Below are 16,584 nucleotides of genomic sequence, written 5' to 3' on the forward strand. Positions count from 1 at the left end.
TTAGAATTCCACTGTGATTTATCTACAGTGTTTTTGAGTCTCTCTTTCTATAGCACTTTTCATGGTTGCTTTAGGATTATGTTGTACTCTATACATAGTCTACTAGTGTCATTTTGCCAGTTGAAGTGAAGTGTAAAACCTTACTTCCCTTTATGTCCTTTCATTCTCCTTATTTATAATATAATTATCTTAAATATTTACTCTACATACATTTACAACCACATAAGGCAGTGTCATAATTTTTATCAAACATAATATAGATAACTCAAGAGGAGAAGAAATATCTATTGTAGGAGGAGGTAGAAGTCCAGGTTCCCCACTTGGCCCCTATTGACCTCTGAACCCGGGCCAGGGGGTCTCCTCATTACTGCTGGGTAGGAGTGGGAGCTCCAGCTACCAACCAGACCTTTACTGATATCTCTGTGGCTGGGAGGGTAAGAGGGCCTCGTTACTGCTCCCCACGTGGTCTCCCCTAACATCACAGTGGAACAGGTTGGCCTCATTCCTGCTGTGCTGTGGTGAAAATCGTGACTCTCTCCTAAGCCTCCTTTGATACCAACAGAGGGGAATGGGGAGAAGCACCTTATTAGTGCTGAGTAAGGGTACAAGTGTAGGCTCTCTATGTGGTTTCCACTGACATGTTGGTGGGGCAGGGAGGGGCTGCTCTTTACCACCTGGCAAAAATGAGAGTCCTGGCTCCCAACGGGTATTCTTTGACACCACCCCTGCAGGAGTATTGGGATGCCTTATTCTAGCCAACAAAGTTCCCCACTTGGCTCTTGCTGGTGTGGGTGGAGGGCCACAGTTTTTGCTGTGGTGTTTGGCTGGAGTACAGTGGGTATTGTCTAAAAAGTTTTCTGTCTTATAAGCTGCCCCTTTCTTGGTCCCTTGGCAAGAGAAAGCAAGTTTGTTTGCTCTGTACCCATTGATGATTTTAGAGTGTCAGCTTCTTCAGCTTCAGGATATTTGGGGCAACAAAAAAGCCAAGGGAACTTGCCACTGTTTGTTCTTTGGGTCCAGAAGTCTCTATCCAGTCTGCCTTCTTCTCTCCATCTTTTGCAGTCTTCTTACGTTGGTTTTATATTTAATGCCTGAGGTTTTTTAGTTGTACTTAGCAGAAGGAATACAGAAAAACATGCCTACTCCATCTTCCCCGAAGGAGAAATTTTCCAAACTTTATAAAAATATATTTCAAGTATTTTATGATTAAAATAAGTACTTAAAAAATGAACAGGAATTTTGGGAAAGGAGGGGTGCATATTAGGTTGGGGAAAAGTGAGTTTGATGGAGACAGAGAAGAATGCCCAGTAACAGAGCCAGAGACGGGAAAGCACAAGGACTAGAGAACCGTGAAACACTTCCCGGGAATGGAAATTGACAAGATAAGAGCCGTTTAGAAGCACAGTTGGATTTTGAAGACTTTGGGAATACATGAAGAATGCTCTTTAAATCACCTCCATAGCAGAGGCATGGGCATCCCCTTGCCTTCAGGGCCCACTTTAACCTCTCTTCTCACCCCTTTGGAGTAACAAAAAACGACAGTGATAGTTGAATTCATCGTATTATTTGAGAGTGACCCCTTGACCCAGGGGTCAAGCCTTTGCTTCCCCGTCTGATTAGGACATTCCATAATTTTTGAAGGAACTTATCTGCAAGTCCTTTCCATTAATTAGTCCAGCACTAGCAGGTCCTTGAAGAGGAAAAACCAGTTCTGAGGGCTCTCAGATCCCTCTTTGGCGATTAGGAAGTGAGATAAGGGAGGGAAGCTTTTAACAACATGACAGTCATCCTGTGAGCCCCCGAGAGGCGGCTGTGTGCAATCTGAGAGGAGCCAAGTCACATGAGAAAAGCAAACAAACAAAAATACTTCTGTGACGCTGGCATTTTATAAAGCACTAATGTCTGGTGTTTACTCTGCCTGGCCAGGCCAGAGAAGACAGTGTTAAATTGCCTTCTATTCTTGGGCCAACTTAACCTGTCATTGTTAAGCCTGCCTGCCTGGCAGCCTTTGAAATCAGATCTGGATGTATAGGAAATTTGTACTGGCCTAGGTTTGGTGAACTCTGAACCAGTGGAAGTGGCCTGAGGTTAAGTGAAGCCACCCCACGCTGCAGGAGCTCTAGAGAAACCTGCTGGCTGGACAGGGCAGTGAGCAGACTCTGCAAAGTCCGTGGAGGTACAATGGGTGGCATCACTCAGACCTAAGCCTCTTCCACTTTCTGTGGGCCCAAGGAGGCAGCATGCGACAATGGTGAAATGTGTTGATCAGCTGGGCAACACTGGGGAGTGACTCCATCTCTCCAGCTTCAGGTTCCTCATCCATAAAACAGAAATAGTAATGGAGTCTATCTCATAGGTTCATGGTAAAGATTAAAATAAGAGTTAGCATATTGCGTGAAAAGTGCTCAATGAAGAGTGGTTGCTATCATTTTTAACACCGTTGGTCTCATAGAAAATTGACAGAGAATTAGAAAGAACCTTTTAGAATTGAGACTAACAGTCTCATTTTGCAGAAGGTGTAGCTGAAACTTAAAAATGTTTCCTATGACCCCCTCCCCTCAAAGTCATCCAGCTGCTTAGAGGCAGAGCTGCTCCAAGGACACCCATCTCCTCACCCCTGTGGTCCCTTCCTGACTGCTTCCAATTTCCCCATCCCCAACTAGGATATGTTGGCACCTGACACGTGACATGAGTTTTTAAGAGTTATTTTTTAAAATACATGCCTCAAGAAAGTTGTACCAAAAGAAAAAAACAAAAAACAAAAAAATAAAAACAGTAGCATTGGATGAAAGAGACCGTCAAACGAGATCCAGATGCCAACGCCCGGAGGGACATGTGCCTGTCACAATCACAGTCTGCATAATCTCGGAGTCTTTCTCTCTCATGAGGCGAGTGATCCCAAGTGCATTCTAATGCATCTTTTATTTCTCCATTGATTTTAATTAAAAGGATATTGTCAAGGTTGCTAGGCATAAATATTGACTGATTTTGACACTACAGTTGTCCCAGAGGGTCAGGCTTGCTTTTTCAAGGTTCTTGTATCTCTTTTCACTCCTCACATTTCCTTTTTGGTGTGTTGGACATAAAAACAGAGCTCTTAGGACACGCCTGAGATACAACACAGGTTGAAAAAAACAAAGGTCTGGTAATTTGGAGTGATAACTCACAAATGAGATCTTGGACTTGACTAAGCCAGAATGGTTGCATCCATGGTAAAATTTACTAAATAACGATCTGATTCTTTAACCAAATTGGTCAGTGTATATACACGCTTATGTATCTCCAAAAACCCATACAGATGTTAATAGTGCTTTTAGTAAAGCAAAACAATGTGCTCTTTTAGAAGATGATTTTACTGTAAGAGATTCCTATAGCCTGTCACCCCCCCACCACTCCACCCACCCAGTCCTGCGTTCCTTTGTGATTTCTGAGTGATCACAACTCCCAAAGTGAGCTGGTTGTCTGTTCAGGCACACCACTCACGCTCATTGCTATCTAGGGGCTGGGTGCCTGCAGATGGAGCTGGCATTTCAGGGTTAATTCTAGTAGAGTCCAAAACAGCAGGGGGTTCCAGAGACCCAGCACTGTATCAGGAGTAGGTGGACGATGAGAATAAGTCATGTGAAATGCATTATGAACATTCTCAACAAAGAGCAATTGTCTTTTTCTTGTTGATAGTAGAAAATCAATACGGTTGTTTTCTGTTCTGTTTTCAAGGGCAAAAGTTGCTGCCACTTCAGACCCGTGAAGTTCATAGGGTGGTTAACGAAATGTCAGCGGTGATTGAGCAGTTCAACAAAAATTGACATCCTTCTGCTATAAGTCTACCCTAAGTGAACTAGGAGCCAAGAGGGAAGGCAAAGCATCCCTGGGCAGTGGGAGCAGGTGGGCCGATGCATCAAGCTACAGAGGAAACAGGTGGAAAGGAGAGACACAGGGTTACCCTCCTTGGTTTGGGCAGCTGGCATGAAGAAGGGAGAGAGACTCTCTGATCAGCAGAGGAGCCGCCCAGAAACCCACACAACACCGGACGCCATAAGACTGAGTGACATTCTCTTTCTGCTTTAATCTTTGAGCACAGGGATTTTTTCTCTCTTGACACTGTCTGGCCTGTCACATATATTATTTCACTTTCTTCTTCCCAGATGACCTTCCTTGTCCCTTGCTTATGGCACAGTCCCATGAAGGTGAGGCTGGGGCAGAGCTCTCTTCCACGCGGTCACTCAGGGATTCAGTCTCCTAACCTTTCAGGCCTGCTCCTTCCCCTATATCCTTGGAGTCCTCTCCATTTACTGGTGAGGGGGACAAGAATGAAGGTTTGCAGAAAGTGGTTTAATGGGCCTGGACTGGAAGTGGCATATTCACGTCTGCTTACTGCATTGGCCAGAACTCAGTCATCAGACTGCATGTAACTGCAAAGGAGGCTGGGAAATCAATCTGTCTGGGTGCTCAGGAAGACAGAGGAAACAGCTTCGCGAATAATTGGTGCATGTCTGGAATATGTACAAACAATATAATTCCTATTTTTCAGTGGGGGAGAGGCTGATCCTGTCCTTGTAGGGAGGAGTTTGAAAAGGCCAAAGAGTCATAGTTTAAGTATATGGGGTGAAGAGAGTGTGGTCCCCAGGGTGCAAAATTTAAGCAGGTACTCACTTTCAGGGTCCTGCAAGTGCCGAGTGGAGGCCTGAGAGTGAGTGCCTCCTTAAATGTCCTGCCCTAGGCACCTCGCTCACCTTACCCTCCGAGTGGCCCTGTTTTAGTAACATTTTCAGGTTAATCTATTGGTCTTCTCCTTAAATTTTTTTTCCACATCGAGTGATTATGACTTTTCACCTGTATAAATTTTCACAGTTTTGCCGAAACATATTCCCAGGCAGTCTTTTCACTATTATGAGCTTAATCACTCATTTAGTTTTCCCCTCCACTCTTGTTGCTGGAAGATGAAACTAGTCTCTCTCATTCCCCACGCATCTCAGCTGTTAGCACAAAGCCGGCCACATAGGAGGCGCTCACACGATAGACTTGAACTAAAAGAAGGGGGAACAAACAGTCTTTATGTCTCCAGATCCCTCAAGAGTTACATAAATCTTTTGCTCTGATTGCCACTCCTGCACGTTTCTATAGGCAATGGGTAAACAGAACTTGCATGAAAAGATGAGGAAACCCAGCACCATATCAGGCACCAGAGTACCTCTGTGAAGGGCTGGCAGCCCCAACACAGGCAGGTAGGGGTATTTTTTTTCCTCTCTAAGTGCAATTACTGGCTCTTGATTAGAAGGCACTGTTTTGGAGCAGCATGTCTATATGGGAACATACACACATGTACATACTCAAACATGTGTTTTTACACAAGAGCATGAATAGATTTCTACACGTGTTATACAATGAAGTGATGGCCGAGATTCAAATTTGCGTGGGCTTCAGGGTCTCTGCATGGCTCAAAATCCAAGATAAAAAGTTTGCTGGGGTCTCATGGAAGGCCTCCAGAAATAAATATAGTGAGAAGCAGAAGTTCAAAGTCATCTGGATGTAACTGCTTCTTCCTTTCTTAAACATTTTCCTACGCTTGTGAATCCCTCCCCAACCATCTGACCCTCCACCATAGCATTTTGGAAAGGAGAAATAGGCTGAAAAAGCCAGCCTCAAATGAAAATGAGGCCATCCTTTTTAAAAAGCAAACTAAAGCAGAATCCCATTGCTAAAGCTCTTCTGATGTCTCCTTTTCTTATCAAGACATTGTAATTTAGTCACTTAGGAAAATTCCTGAACACTCTCCCTAACTTTTCTGTGGCTTGGAAGCATTTTCTTTTTTTTTTCTTGTTGGGCGCGGGGAATGAGAGGGTATATCTTTGTCTTTTCTGTAACCTCAATTTTCCATGACTAAGAAAAGGGACATCAAAGGGCTCATTGAAATAGATAAAATGCCTGGTCAAATAGCTCTAATAAAACAATATCTTGATGGTTCTTGAGAAGATGGATCAGAAGCATATGGACTCAATTTCCCTTGGAAAAATCTACTGGGGAAAAAGAAAACCAACTGGTGTCGGTAAGGTGTTTCAAGTATTTTATTCCATTTCCAATTCTGAAACATAGTTCTCACTCTTTGTCAGTTAAGGAAGCCCATTGGAGTTGATCCTAGCTTGGGTCCAGATTAGATTTTGACTCCTAAGGAGTCCAGAAAAATAAATTGGAGAAACCCAAAAGAATGCTAACCTAGCTACAGAATATCTAAAACAAAAAGCTCAGTGCATTTTCATCTATAAATGCAAGAACTTCACTTGGGGATGGGGGAGGGGAGAAGGGTTGTAGAAAGGACTCAGATTCTGCAGCTTGTAACCTCTTGTTCTAGGCTTTCCATCTTCAAATGTCATCAGCTCTGAAATGATCACTAATCTTCACTATATCTCTTGCAATTGTCAACCATTCCTTTGTTGGGTGTCAATTAGATAGGAAAGAACTTTCAATAATTCAATAGTTCTGTATTAAAGGGCAGCTCAACCGCACATAACTTATCTGTGTGGTTATCAATTGCTTTCATGGAACAGCTGAGTGAAGATCACTTGGCTAACTCGCCAGTCATCCGTCAGAGCTCAGATTCATCTGAGTAAATGTAGAGTTATGATTTAATTACTGAAAGGTTGGGTTCAAATAGAAGAGAATGAGACTTGTTTATAGAATGACGGCTTGTTTTTCTCGGTTACTAATCATGAGCTTAATTTTTAATGGAAGAGCATTGCTAGCATAATTAACACCCAATTTACATGTGCATCCATAGAACCAATTAATTAAATTTTATTGATGTCTAGTTGCTCTTTAAAATGCTTTCCAAATGCCTCCAAATTGATTTTAAGCTGTTGACAGTGGAAGTCAGTTTACACTTTTCTTGGGTTTATGAAATACTAACCTCTTCATTCATTAAAATTTGCTTTATCTACTGGAGGCATTCCATAATTTGCTAAGGATACTTTGCGTGGAGTGTAGTGCATGATCTGATGGCAATGTAAGTTTGAACAGTCTTAGAAATAAATGCTACAGTACTTGGGGATTGCAGTTAGGTAGCCCCCAGGATCTGAAAATGAATGAAGTGTGAGTACCCTCTGAAACCAGAGCAGAGATAGGGAAAGTCAACTGAAAGAGACAAAAAAGCCCCTAGGACAGCAGGATGAGACTGTAACTCGAAGGGGATGTTAACACATCTAATGAATGAGCGTGTTACTCCTACAAGGTTGGTCAGCAGTGAAAGCTTGAAAAAGAGGGCAGAGCTGAAATTTAAACCCAAGTTTTCAGTCATACCTTTTCTATCGCACCAGGCAGCCCCTTAGGAAATATCAGTTCTCTTCTTTTCCCTCCAGCTTAAAGAGCAGCGTGTTCTGGATCTCAGCTATGGAGATGGTAGACTTGCCCTCCAGGGTTTCCACCTCATTTCTACCAAGTTCCCAGGGACCACACTTAATGAAGCTTTGCCCTAAAGTGTGGGAGAGCAACAAAGTGGAAGAAACTTTGGCTTCTGAGTGACCACATGGAATAGAGCTGCCCATGATACAGAGATGGTCAACTCTCCTGAGGACATTTAAAAATAAAAAGTTTAATAATATATTTTGCTTAACCATATACATCAAAATATTAGCATTTTAACATGCCATAAATATTTAAAAGTTATTAATAAGATAGCTTACATTTTTTTTTGTCATACTAGGCTTTCAAAATCCAGTATATTTTTCTACTTGTACCATCTCTCAATTAGGACACTAAATTTTCATTGGATATACTTCATCTGTATTTATATTTCCTAAAATGTACAGTTGAAAATGAAGATTTATATATGCAAGTTTTTCAAAACATACTTAAAAATTTTTCACTTTATTTAAAATTTTCTTTTTGACCTACAAAAAGCTATACTTAATTGACGTATACAAATTGATGAGTCTGGAGATAAGCATACACCCATGAAACCATCTCCACAATCTATGACAGAAACTTATCCATCACCTCCAAAAGTTTCCTCCCACCCTCATTTATTATTTTTGTTATTATTTCTGTGATGAAAACACAACATAAGATCTAACCTCTTAGCAAATTTTTGAGTATACATTACGGTATTGTTAACTACAGGCGCTATGCTATACACTAGATCTCTAGGACTTACTCATCTTGCATAACTGAAACTTTGTACCCTTTGACTAATACCGTTCTGTTTCTCCCTCCCCCCAGCCTCTGGCAACCACCAGTCAACTCTCTGCTTCTAGGAGCTTGACGATTCCAAATTTGTAATTTAAGTTGTATTACGTAGCGTGTGTTCTTTCGTGTCTGGCTTGTTTCACTTAGCATAATGTCCTCCAGCTTCATCCATGTTGTCACAAATGGCAGGATTTCCTTCTTTTTTAAGTCTCAATAATATTCTCTTTATGTCTATACCACATTTTCTTTATCCATTCATCTGTTGATGGACATCTAGGTTGTTTCCATGTCTTGGCAATTGTGAATAATGCTGCTATGAACATGAGAGCGCAGATTTCTTTGGCTATATACCCGGAAGTGGGATTGGTGGATCATATGGTAGTTCTATTCTTCATTTTTTGGGGAAGCTTCATTTTGTTTTCCTTAATGGCTGCACCGATTTACCTTCTCTCAATAGTTTACAAGACTTCTCTTTTCTCTGCATCTTCATCAACGTTATTTATTTATTAATTTATTTTGATAAAGCCATCTTAACAGATATAAGGTGACATCTCGTGGTTTTGATTTGCATTTCCCTAATGATTAGTGATGCCGAGCACCTTTTCATATATCTGTTGACCATTTGTATACCTTCTTTGGAGAAAGGTCTATTCAGGTCCTTTGCCCATTTTTTGATTGAGTTATTTGTTTTTTTGCTATTGAGTTGTAAGAATTCCTTATATATTTTACATATTAACCCTTAATCAGATATATGGTTTGCAAATATTTTGTTCCATTCCGTAGGTTACCTTTTTATTTTGTTGATTGTTTCCTTTGTTGTGTAGAAGGTTTTTATTTTGGTATAATCCCACTTATCTATTTTTGCTTTTGTTACTTGTGCTTATGGTGTCATATCCAAGAAACCATTGCCAGGGCCAATATCAGGAAGATTTTCCCCTATGCTTTCCTCTAGAAGATTTACAATTTCAGGTCTTACATTTAAGTCTTTAATCCATTTTGAGTTGATTCTTGTGTATGGTGTAAGACAAGGGTCAAATTTCATTCTTTTGCGTATGGATATCTAATTTTCCTAACATCATTTGTTGAAGAGACTGTCCTTTTCCCATTGTATATTCTTGGCACACTTGTCAAAGATCAGTTGACCTTATATGTGTGGGTTTATTTCCAGGCTCGCTATTCTGTTCCATTGGTCTATATGTCTGTTTTTACGCCAGTACCATACAGTTTTGAATGACTGTAGCTTTGTAATATATTTCAAAATCAGGAAGTATGATACCTCCAGCTTTGTTCTTCTTGCTTAAAATTGCTTTGGCTATTCGGGATCTTTTGCGGTTCCATGTGAATTTTAGGATTGTTTTTACTATTTCTGTAAAAAATGCCATTGAGATTTTGATAAGAATTGCAGTGAATCTGTAGATAACTTTGGGTAGTACGGACATTTTGACAATGTTAACCATTAATTAATGAACACATGATGTCTTTCCCTTTATTTGTGTCTGCCTTGATTTCTTTCATCAGTGTTATGTTTTTAGTGCACAAGATTTTCGCCTCTTTGGTTCAGTTTATTTCTAAGTATTTCATTATTTTTTGATGATATTGTAAATGGAATTGTCTTCTTAATGTCCTTTTCGGATAATTCATTATTCTGAACACTTTTATGTGACAGAATAAATTTCTGTCTTCTTTAAGCTCCTCAGTTTGGGGTCTTTGCTCACGCTGTTTCTTCCAGTCTTTCATCCCAGACCTATCTCAGATTTGAGACCTAGATTAACTCTCATCTTCTCCAGTTGCTTCCTCGTGCTGGGATTTTCTCTTTGTTCACCTCCTATCACTCTTGGAGTCTGTGTCACAAAGGTTACCACTTTTTTCCTCCAACTGTTCTAAGAATGTTAATGCCATCCCTCTCTTTAAATATGCTTTCCTACAGCCTTTCCTCTGCCCAGTACAATTCTGAGCATATGGCACATACCCAGAAATACTGTCAATTAATATTTTGATAAACAGAGAGTTTACATATACATTATAAACAATTAATTTTCAAGACAAAAAATAAATTCATAAAACACAGATACTAAAACTGCCTTGAAGATTACTGTGAGCTTCCTTTAATGATTCAGAAGGCAATAAAAAACAGTGACCTTAGAGGTCATATTGTTGGATAAAGCATTGCCACCTTCCCACTTAAACTTAGATTAGGTAAGATTTGTGTTTGTTTGGATCCCCCCAAATAGGAATTTATAGCAGTATAGGTGGGTCTGATAGAAAGGGAGAGAAATAAAGTTGCATTGGTACTATTTTACATGGTACCTAATTTCTTCTGCATTGCATTTATAGTTCACAGACGGATGATGAGAGCCTGCCACAGGGTTCACACGCTGTGTGCCAATGTGCCTAAGTCAGAAGACAAATGGGCTTGAAAGAAACGAGAGACCCAACCCTTATTAGAGTGGGCGTGTCTCCCCAATAGTTTCCATACATGGTTACGTGCTAAAGGAGCCACACCCAGATCTTCTATTAGACTACACTTAACTTCAAAGCCTCAAATTGTTAGGGATGCAAGAAGAAATCGCAACCTCTTATTTGAGTTGTTTCTGATTTTAATCTACAGAGCATCAGTATTAACATAATGGAAGCTCTAGTTAGTGGAATATCGTTCCTCCCACTGAGGGAGTTATCCTCGGAGTCAGGCATTATTCCAAACGAGAGGCTGGGACAAATCCCACATTACTTTTTATGGTAAAAAATACAATATCATCTCATAATAAATTAAGAACTTTTTAGGTTGGTTTAATTCTCCCTGAATATATCACAAACTCTAAGTATTGACAATTAAAAGCAAAAATGAGAGAAATGGTCCCTGTATTATTTTATGCATACGTTAATTGAAAAAGTTGGAAGTTTATTCAATATGTAAACTCTTTGCTAGGTCTAAACTGAAATGAGGTAATATATTTTGATAAGTACACAATAACATATACATAAATGCATATACATTTCTTTATACCTTTTATTTGTGTAGTGCGGGTGAGTAGGGCAAAATTATATTCTGTATCCAGAATAAATAAACAACATATACATATCAATAAGAAAAAGACAGGGCCGGCTCGGTGGCCCAGAGGTTAAGATCGCACATTCTGCTTCTCTGTGGCCTGGGGTTCACTGGTTCGGATCCCTGGTGTGGACAAGGCACCGCTTGGCAAAAGCCATGCTTTGGTAGGAGTCCCATGTATAAAGTAGAGGAAGATGGCTCAGGGCCAGTCTTCCTCAGCAAAAAGAGGAGGATTGGCACTAGTTAGCTCGGGGCTAGTCTTCCTCAAAAAACAAAAAAAGGAAAGAAAAAGACAACCCAATAGGACATAAAATGGACAAAAAATCTAAACAGGCATTCACAAATGAGTGCGTAAAATACCAATAATCATATTGGACATCAGAGAAATGCAAATTAACTCCATAATGAGATATCAGCACATATCCACCAGAATGGCTAAGACTAAGAAAAAACCAAACTGTCGATACCATGTGTTGCCCATTGTTCATGGCACATGATGTTGGGAGCCAAGGCAGCCAACTTGTGATGCATGGAATGACAAGCAGGGGAACTAAAAGCTGGTATGAGAAGGATAGAGCTTCAGATAGATAGAAAAAGCTTGTCTCCTGAGATCAATGTGGACAGTATTGTTGATCCTCTAAACAACACAAAGCTGTCACCTATCCCTGGACCTCTTGTTATGGAAAAACAGATAGATAGATGCATAGGTAGGTAGGCAAGAAGATAGATAGATAGACAGATTATAGGTAGACAGACAAACAGCCTTCTGTTTAAGCCACTGTTGAGTCAGGTTTTCTATTGCTTGCAGCTGGGTACGTTCCTGGCTTCTTTAGGGACGTTACTAATTGAGAATGGAACTGTGTCCTGGAAGCTTTCTGCGCTGGCTTTAGATTCCTTCTAAATGAAGCATCATTTCTTACAATTTTGAGCATCCGTAGCTCATCTCTGCCTCATGGACTTACCCTCTGAATGGCAGTTTAGATTTGCCCTCCTTGCTTATTTACAGTTATTTGAAGATCTCCTGGACAACCCGTATTACCCGACAAACAAAATTGTGGGAAATGTAGGAAACAAGAACAAGAAAAAAGGAAAAAGTCCTAAATTCCCTTCACCAAGAGATCACAGCTCTTAACTTTGGGTCTTATATAGACTTCCCATGGTTTCTCAATGCATAAAGGTACAGGTACAAGTGTGAGCCCACACGGTATGACTGTCTCACTCACTGCTCTGCTCTCAGGGCCTGGCATGTGAAGTGGTTGGGGCAAGTGCACATTTGCAACCTGACTGCCAGGGTTTAGATCTTGGCTGTGTGATCCTGGACAAGTTATTTAATTTCTTTGTGCTTCAGTTTCCTCATCTGACATATGTAATGCAGCATAATAATTGTGCCTGCCTCATGGAGGTGGTTGCGAGTAATAAATGAGTTAATATAGAGAAAGCTTTTAAAATAGTGCTTGGCATATATGAGTGTGAGCTAGGGGTAAATACCAGGCAGTCAATATATGTTGAATGAATTATCCACAACCATCTTTTTAATAGCAATGCAGGAATAAGTGGACAGAATAAAGCAGAAAATCTTGTCCTCAGAGCTTTAGTGGATGAGCAAGCTGAAACTCATCCTTAAGTAAAATCCTAGGATTACCTAACATATGTTCTATGCCTTTCTTTCGCTGTGGCGGATGGTCTGGAGAGGATGACAAATGTGAGTGTGTGTTTGTGTGTGTGTGTGCGCATGAAAAGAAGGCCCTAAAAATGATTGCTGAAATACCAAAGAAGGTCACTATTTTCTTAGACACATGATTTGACCTGAGCAATGGTCAAAGCCTTGTAGTAACCAGCCGGGTTAAAATGAAATTTGTGTGTCCTAAGCACCTTATGACTCAGAGGACTGAGGCGGGAGACGTCGCTCCTCTGGCTTGTGTCTTGTGAGCTGGCCTTTTCCTCAGGAGAGTCTGCTCATGGGGAGTGCACGGATGGCACAGGGAACATATTGACCAACCAACAACAGGAAACATATCAAGATTTATCATCTCTTGGAGTAAAAATTGACCCCAATTTAACCTCTATTAATATTTATTTCTCAGGTCAATAAATCTAGAATTTGTCTTAGTAAAAGTCAATATCAGTTGAATTCTGCCTATTCTTCTTAGGAGGCAAAGAAGAAAAGGGAACAATAATTTGAATATGTTAAAAAATGCAATAATGAAGCCACACACAAAGTTCCCAGAAAAAAAAAAAGCTTCTGATTTTAAAACAAATGGATATTCAACTCCCAACATAAACTGTCTTTATTCCTCAATTAAAATCTCTGGTAGAATCACCAACCAGAAGGAAGAGGAGTGGTGCCCACGTTCCAGGCTCTGGGTGACCTTGAATCCATCATTTCTCTCCTCTGAGCCTTTGTTTCCTAATCGGAAAAAAAAGAAAACCCCAAACATATATTTCTGTCTGTATCGTTTTGTCCATTATACGTTCTACCCTAGAATTTCAGTTCTGTCACACCAAGTAGTCATCTTTCCTTGGCACACACCTTGCTGATCATACTGGGGGAAAAAATAGAATTATATTACTTTATTATGTTTTAAGAAAAACATAACATTTGTTGTGAAGGGCTGGTGTGTGAGGCTAGTAAATCCTCTCCCACCTCCTTCACCTGCCTCGTGCTCTCAGAATGCTTTGTGTAGGGGGCGCAGCTCGATGTCAACACGCATGTGTTTGGGTCATTAGTTTTCAGATCTCTTGCCCACCTGCACAATCCCTCTACTTTTTTATCCCTTACCTCGTTCTTACTATTCTCCTTTTCTCCTTGGGAGTAAATTTCAGTCCCCTGGGGACCACCGTTTCTCCAATGCCTCACAGTGTCCTCTGTTACCCGTGCTTTGCTTCTAATTCCTGCCCATCCTGTGGCCAAGAGATGCTCTGAGACTCAGATGATAATGATGGTTGAGAAAACGCATTATAAAATGGAAGGCGTCAGATAACAACGAGGACTTTTGTTATTTTTAATTCTCTTGGGCTAATCAATATTTTTCAGGACCGGCAACAAATAGCGTGGTGTATGGCAGCCCTTCAAGTTTGATTTTCATGGCTTTATATGTGTGAATCAGGCAGATAAATGGGGAAGGGTGCGCTTCCCTGACCACTGCTTCTATGTTAACCCCGCTCATCCTTCCATCACCCCATCATTCTGTAGCAGCGTTCTCTATGTCCCTCACAGTACTAACAACAATATCCTATTCTCGTATTTATTTGTTTGTCCGCTTGCTTGATGTTTGTCCTTTTCATGAAAATGCAAGTTCCATGAAGACAGGGACCTCATCTGTCTTACACTTTTGAATTCCCTGTGTCCAACATATGATTTGTGCTCAGTACGTGTTTATTGAATGAACAAATAAACAAATAAACAAATGGAGGAATAAACAGGAAAAAATAATAAGTGTGGTGGATTGAACTGATAGCTTCGATGCTTCTCTACTTCCTCTTTGCATGCCTTTTGCTGTGTGAGTTTGAAGTTCCCCTCCACGAAAGCGGGGGTGTATATTTCCCCATCCTTGGCTCTTGGGGTGGTTATATGCCTCACTTTAATTCATAAAGTGAGACAGAGGTATGATGTGCTAGGTCTAACCCCAGGCTTTAAGAGGCTTCATTGTTTCCATTTGCTCCCTTCCACCTCTCCCAATGCCTTGAGCAGGACAGGCCTGGGATGGCCCGTTGGTCTCAGGAGAGGGTGAGAGGCTTCTGGAGCAGAGCTACCTGTAGCCCATTAGCCTAGGTCAGCTGACTCCTGGGTGGGAGAAATAATTTGTGATTGTTGTTTTAAGCCCCTGAGGTTTGGGGTATTTTATTACATAGCAATACTACAGATACAACAAATAAGACCAACAACAGCGGTAATCATGCTTATATTGACTTGGATCACCTATATCCAGATAATGAGCTTGGTTGCTGGAATGGAGGTCAAGTAGACAGTTCTAGAATTGTGATTTTTGGATATTGGGCTTTCAAAGTCACGTCACAAGGGCGTGGAATTAAGACTTGCCAGAGGCAAATGTAGAAAGTCATCACCACTCCCCTTCTCCCTTTTCTCCTCCCATCTCTTCTCTACACACATCTAGATGCCTTTGTTGTTAATGCCATCAAGTCGATTCTGACTCTTGGTGTCCCTGAGCACAGCAGAGCAGAACCCTGCCCGGTCTTTTAGTGGTCTCCTCTCACCTTCTGGCGCTCTATCAGACAAAGCTCTACTGCTATTCACAGGGTTTTCATGGCCAATTTTTTCATAAGTGGGTAGCCAGAGCCTTCTTCCTAGTCTAGTCTGGAAGCTCTGCTGAAACCTATCCGCCATGGGTGAGCCTGCTGGTATATGAAATACCAGTGGCTTAGCTTTCAGCATCACAGCAACACGTAGTAGCCACAGAATGACAACCAACAGACGGGTGGTGTGGTTCCGTGACCGGGAAAGGAACCCGGGCCGTGATAGTAAGAGGGCAGAGTCTTAACCACTAGAGCACCTCTAGATGCCTTGGGGATGAATGTTATGCTAACAGGATCCAGAAACTGATGAGAGCCTGCGTTACATATGGCAGAAACCTAAATCTTTCCCATCAAGTGACTGCAGAAAGACAAATTGTGCTTTGGTATTTGCATTTGTTGTTGCAATTCCCACCATTTATGAGATTGAGTAAAGTTAATTTGACAGACATTTATTCATCTTCTGTAATGAAATTGTAAAGAACGCTATGAATTTCTTCCCGCAGGCTTTCAAGAACATCATTTTCTAAATGTGTTTTTTTAAATCACCTAAAATGTTTATCTGTCCTGAGGTTTTAAGACCGAAGACTTGACATTCCAAAGCATCATGCAGAAAACCATAATAAATTCACTATTAATTGGAGAGGCAGAAAAGCAGATTACAGAAAAATACTCAGTCTTTTTATCAACCTTGTAAATTGCATCTACTCATATTTCTTATTATCCTACATCCAACATTTGTTTTTCGAACACTAATAATATCGGTGCTTACTCATTTAATTTACTTTTTGGAATCTCCTTTCTGTTTTGTTCTTAGCGAATTTAAAAAATATATTTCTGGCTTCCATTTAAACTGGTGACATTTTAAAATATTGGAGCATTTTAAGTTAACTAGCGTTGCTATGATGATGGTGATGTTTCTGAAATGATTTTCTGCTTTTTTGAGTTTAAGAGACAAGACTTTAGGAATGAAGTCACTCAGTGATTAAGAGGTTAGGGCAAAATCAACACCAGTGTGCCAGCTGAAACTTCTCTCAGAAAGTGATGTTTATGAGGATGAAAAGGTTGGAAAGGCCTTGAAAAACTGGGCACAGCATGGCATAGGG

This window comes from Equus przewalskii, chromosome 3 (genome assembly GCF_037783145.1).
Source record: "Equus przewalskii isolate Varuska chromosome 3, EquPr2, whole genome shotgun sequence".
Lineage (NCBI taxonomy): Eukaryota > Metazoa > Chordata > Mammalia > Perissodactyla > Equidae > Equus > Equus przewalskii.